At 43.9% G+C, this 5,521-nt stretch overlaps 1 non-coding gene across 1 annotated transcript; it reads left to right on the top strand.

The window, feature by feature from the left end:
- Nucleotides 1–1,036: 1,036 nt before the first annotated feature.
- Nucleotides 1,037–1,118, top strand: trnas-gcu (transfer RNA serine (anticodon GCU)). Its single transcript has one exon. It is a non-coding gene; the product is annotated as a tRNA-Ser (tRNA).
- Nucleotides 1,119–5,521: the final 4,403 nt, after the last annotated feature.

The raw sequence follows: 5,521 nt of genomic DNA, 5'->3' as shown, positions 1-5,521 counted from the left end.
CGCTGCTCCCGATGCGGTCTCCTCTACATTGGGGAGACCAAACGCAGATTGGGTGACCGCTTTGCGGAACATCTCCATTCAGTCCAGAAGGGTGACCCCGAGCTTCCGGTCGCCTGTCATTTTAATTCACTGCTTCATTCCCACTCGGACCTCACTGCCCGTGGCCTCTTGCATTGTTCCACGGAAGCTCAATGTAAACTCTAGCAACAGCACCTCAGTTCCGATTAGGCACAATATCGAGTTCAATAATTTCAGATCATAACCTCGGCCCCTATTACATTTTTACTTATATTTTTTTCCACCCCTTTGTTTTGGGTTTTCCCTTCCCCCCGTTTCCTTTTTTTCTCTTTCCCACATGGCAGCTGTCTCTCATCCTGCCAGTACACTTCACACCTAATCTGAGCCGTCTTTTGTCTCCACTGTCCTATTACCATCTCGCCTGGTTTTGAATACTTCTTAATGTCTCTTTACTTCTTTTGTTCTATCGCAGCCCTGCCTTCCATCTATTTAATTTCCTTTCCAGTTTTGAAAAAGGGATCACCCGAAACGTCGACTCTAATTTCTCTCCACGGATGTTGGCTGGCCTGCTGAGTTTTTCCAGCATTTTCTGTTGTTATTTCGGATTTCCAGCATCTGCAGTATTTTTCTATCCTACGAGTTGTTAAGGTGTTGTGTTCGAAGTAGCATTGGGTTTCCCTGCGCAGATGCGAACCCAGCTCGCATAATTCGAAATATATCAATCTTTTCCTAAATCCACTCCTTTATATGAGGTGTTGCGCTGGATTTGCTCACAATCCTCCCCACAAATTCTTGACGACGGCAAACTTTTTCTTCTCTGTTCTCAATTTGACATCAAACCGACCATTTTTGACAGTCCCTCACCTGAATTAACGGACGGCCTTTTGCTTACAGAGCTGATTGTACATTTTCAACATTGTAGATCTGGGTGCACGGGCAGGTCAATTGGTGAAGCGGACTTTCTTGCAGAGTAGTTCTGTTTGGATACAAAGAGTAGTAAACGAAATAGTTGACGGTAGACGAGGTGGCCGAGTGGTTAAGGCGATGGACTGCTAATCCATTGTGCTTTGCACGCGTGGGTTCGAATCCCATCCTCGTCGTTTGGGTTAAAGGTTTGACACCTTCGGTTCTTTTCACACTCACTTTTAACGTTATGTCCAAATTCACCTTTTGCTCCCAAGCCTGCTTAATTTAGCTTATGTCATGTCTCAAGTTACCAATATATACTTTAAAGGGAAAACACTTGTAAGTCTATGGAGAGTGGGACTAATTAGATAGCACTCTCAGAGACAGCTTACTTCAGTACCGTCGGAATCTGAGATTCCAGTACTTAATGAGTATCACACTTATATTTCGGTGGCTCGTTGGTCTAGGGGTATAATTATCACTTTAGGCGTATCACAGCTAAATTGCGATAGGTCCCAGCTTCAAATTCTGGTCAAACCCCACTAGATTTTAGTCAAAACTCAGCTTCTTACAGCCAATCGACATTGTAGAAATCATAAATACTTTCCATTAAAAACATGTCGTTTTTACCCTATCTTTCGAAATCCCAGAGCTTCACAGGAGCAACTGAAAACCAATCAACTGAGTAAAGTTAAAGGGTCCGTCTCTGTGTTTCATTGGACGTCTTACACACGTGTTCGATTCTGGCCAATGGAGGACCTTTACATTTTGCTTTCTGCACCCATGAGCTCGCATGATTTTGGGATAAACTTACATTCAGCGTCAATCTTCTTGAAACACCTTCTGCCCGGAATATTAGACAGTGCTGCTTTGTCTACCTCTGAAACGATGTGAGAAGCTAGCTTTTGAAATGGTCCCACAGGTGCCGAATTCAGAACACCATGCAAACCCACCACAAACAGCAAAATATTACCGCAGCTTCGGGCTCTAACCGCCTTTAACAAAATCCTTCCTCGCAATCCTTCTCCTTTCTCGCTCGGGTCTCAGCGTCTCCCTCCTTGTGGAAGCTCGGAGCTGTTTCCCTGAGGTTTGTCCCACGGATGCTTAACTCAAATTATTACTCTTTTCCTTGCAAGCAGAATGAGGGAAAGTTTGATACAAGTGTCTTTTTTGTACTGCGTTTCATGAAACTTCTTGAATTTAAAATGTTAACCGAAGTACTTTAGTCTGAATTCCAGTATCCGCAGTAGTTTGCTGTTGTATTTTGGTAAGAAGCTCACACTTGCATTGGGAGTCGAAACCTTGTTTCCCACAATGCAAGCGCGAATTTTGCCCCTGAACCACCAACGCGTACCGGATCTAGAGCTTCAATTGTCCAGTCACCGTCTTGTTTCTGATAATGCAAGGCTAAAGGACAATGCTAAATACTACAGAGTCTGGAAATCAAGTTATTCAGAAATTGCTGTAAACACTCCGCAGGTCCGGGATCATCTGTGGAGACGGAAACACAGGGTTAATCTTTCAGGTCGAAGAGCTCTCCTCAGATCCAAGGTTTAAACCAATCATTTCAAAAAAATGCTGGTAATTTTATTAAAATTGTTATTTCCATGCTGTGGTCAGCGTGATTTCCAGATACAGTGTTATTTTGTTGCTTAATATCACAAATTATACAACAAAGCTGGGAGTCCATGCCAGAAACGTCTGTTTATAAACAGGCACTTTAACGAACTAACCCACGGAGCCAAAGCATTTTCCCTGGGTTACAGGAATTGCCAGTCCCTCTGCTGTCGCTTATCTTTGATTCTCCATCTATGAGTTGTTTCGGAATCCGTGAGTTTGTGCTGCCTTGTGGGTGAGCGGCAGACATGTAGAGATGTCCTGCTCGCTCTCCCAGATTGACAATGTGGAAAATGTGGAGCAGGCTTCTGGAAACAAACGGATTTACATATTTACCTCACAGTTTCGGCACATCAGGGACTGAATCACCGCTTTTAATAATAAAATCGCGGGTTTCTTGTTATATACTAGACACAGGCTCTGCACAGTATTTTTGGGCAGTTATTATTTCAAGACTTCTCCAATGTCGCCAAGCTGAAGGAATTGGTGATGTTTGACCAAAAAGCCAGAAGCTCGTCTGGGATCTCTCGCATTTCAGTCAGGGAAAGTAATTTGCAAATTTTGAAATTGTGCCCTGTACATCCAAGTCCAAGTCATTAATATATATCGAGAAAATCAGTGGTCCTTGTCCCGACCTCTGGGGAACACAACTGTGTACCTTCCTCCAGTCTGAAAAACAGCCATTCACCACTACTCCCTGTTTCACTGTCACTTAGCCAATTCCGTATCCATGCAGCCACTGACCCTTTTATTCCATGGTCTTTAACTTTGCTGGCAAGCCTTTTATGTGGCACTTTGTCAAACGCCTATTTGGAAGTCCATGTACAGCACGTCAACCTCATTGCCCTCATCAACCCTCTCTGTTACCTCATCAAAAACTACGTAGAAACTTACAGTGCATAAGGAAACCATGTGGTCGACCGTGCTTGTGCTGGTTATTTTGTCCCATATCCCACGTTTTGTGTGTAACGCTATCAGTAAATATTTTCTTCATTTAGTAAAAGTTAACGTTTTGATTAAGGGATTGCGTTCCATCAGCAGGTGCCGCAGAGAACAGGAGATATAAATCAAGCTGTGCCATGATTCGGATTCAGAACCGAGGTTGCTGCGGCCACAACAGAGAGTACAAACCACTATACCATCACGGCGTCACACATTATTTGCTGCAATTCTGTTCTGACCACAGTAAAGTCACACACGGCACTGCTTAGAAACGGTAGATTTTTGGTAAAGAGGCTAAAATAAGGTGATTTCTGAACCCGTGAGTTTGTGCTGCTTTGTGGGTGAGCGGCGGGCTTGAAGAGATGTCCTGCCCGCGCTCCCAGATTGACAATGTGGAAAATGTGGAGCAGGCTTCTGGAAATAAATGGATTTACATATTTACCTCACAGTTTCGGCACATTTGGGACTGAATTCCCCCTTTTAATAATAAAATCGCGGGTTTCTGGATATAAACTGGACACAGGCTCTGCACATTATTTGTGACAGTTTTTATTTTAAGTTTTCTGCAATATCGCCAAGCCGAGGGAATTGTTGATTTTGACTAAAAAGCGAGGGGCTCATCCGGGATTTGAAACTTCGCCTCTCGCATTTGAAACATCGAAATTTTCTGCGCGAGAATCGTACCAATAGATTCCATCTCTCTCCCTGTCTCTGTTTCTTAGTCTTCTCTGTGCTTTACCCTGATGGACTTCTCAAGTTTCCTTGAACGGCCGAGGCTGATCTAACCTGCAACACCAGCAGAAAAGGGTAGAGAAAGAAATACTGACTGAGACGGCAGGGGAAGTAATGCAGAAAAGTTCAAAATGGACTTTCAAGACGAATCTGGTGAAGTGAGGCTAATATTGTTGACTTGAAATATTTCGTGTATCGCTTGATATCGTTGAACATTGCATTAGAAAGCGGGATTGGATGGACTGAAGCGGTCTGAAAGCTGTGCGTGGCAGCGAAATCTTACAGCTTCGTTTCCAGCGGCTCGTTGGTCTCGGGGTTTTGATTCTCACTTAAGTACATAAGAACATTAGAAATAGGAGCTGGAGTAGGCCATTTGGACCCTCGAGCTTGCTCCGCAATTCAATAAGATCATGGCTAACCTTCTACCTCATCTCCACTTTCCTGCACTATCTCCAGATCACTTGATTCTCTTAATATTCAAAAATCTATCGCTCTTTGTCTTGAACAGACTCAAAGACTGAGCCTCCACAGCCCTCTGGGATAGAGAATTCCAAAAATTCACCACCCTCTCAGTGAAGACATTTCTCCTCATCTCAGTCCTAAATGGTCAACCCCTTGTTCTCCTGGACACAGGCTCTGCAGTTAGAGGATTTCATTGATTGATATGGGAGACGTTCCCCGGCTCAAATTATTTCTTTACAGAAGGCACGATTGACGTTTCTCCAGAGAATGTTTGAGCTCCAGAGGGCAGAATGCACAGGGTTTGTCGACACAACACACGAGGAATAAAGCAAACATTTCAAGGAGGTGAGCAGACTGAAGCTGACATTTTAATTATTCACAATTCAAGCGACCTCGCTGCCGACTCCCATTCCTTGAAGGACGCAAATGAACGAGTTGTGGTTTTGCTGCAAACGTTCATCACCGAAATCGGACTGAACAGCGACTCTGGTGGGAATGGAACCCAAAAACTTTGAATGACTTTTTCAACCATTAACTAGAAGTGCAACGCGAAATACATTGCAGCTCAGGGAGCACCTGTGGAGAGAGAAACGGAGTTAACGTTTCAGGTCGATTACCCTAAGTCAGAACTGGAAAAAGCTGGAGATGTAACAGGTTTTTAACCAAGTGTAGGGGCAAGGAAAGGGGGGAGGAGAGGAAAGAACAAAAGGGAAGGTCTGTGATAGGATGGAAGGCAGGAGGGATAAGAGTCAAAATGGATGATGGTGCTTAAAAACCTGTTACATGTCCCATTCGCACCAAACTGAATTGGTGATTTGAAACCAGTCGATACATTTAGACCTGC

This window comes from Somniosus microcephalus, unplaced genomic scaffold, assembly GCF_052327205.1.
Source record: "Somniosus microcephalus isolate GS21.2 unplaced genomic scaffold, FLI_Smic_1.0 unresolved_chr1, whole genome shotgun sequence".
Lineage (NCBI taxonomy): Eukaryota > Metazoa > Chordata > Chondrichthyes > Squaliformes > Somniosidae > Somniosus > Somniosus microcephalus.
This window is presented reverse-complemented; position numbering and strand designations above follow the sequence as displayed.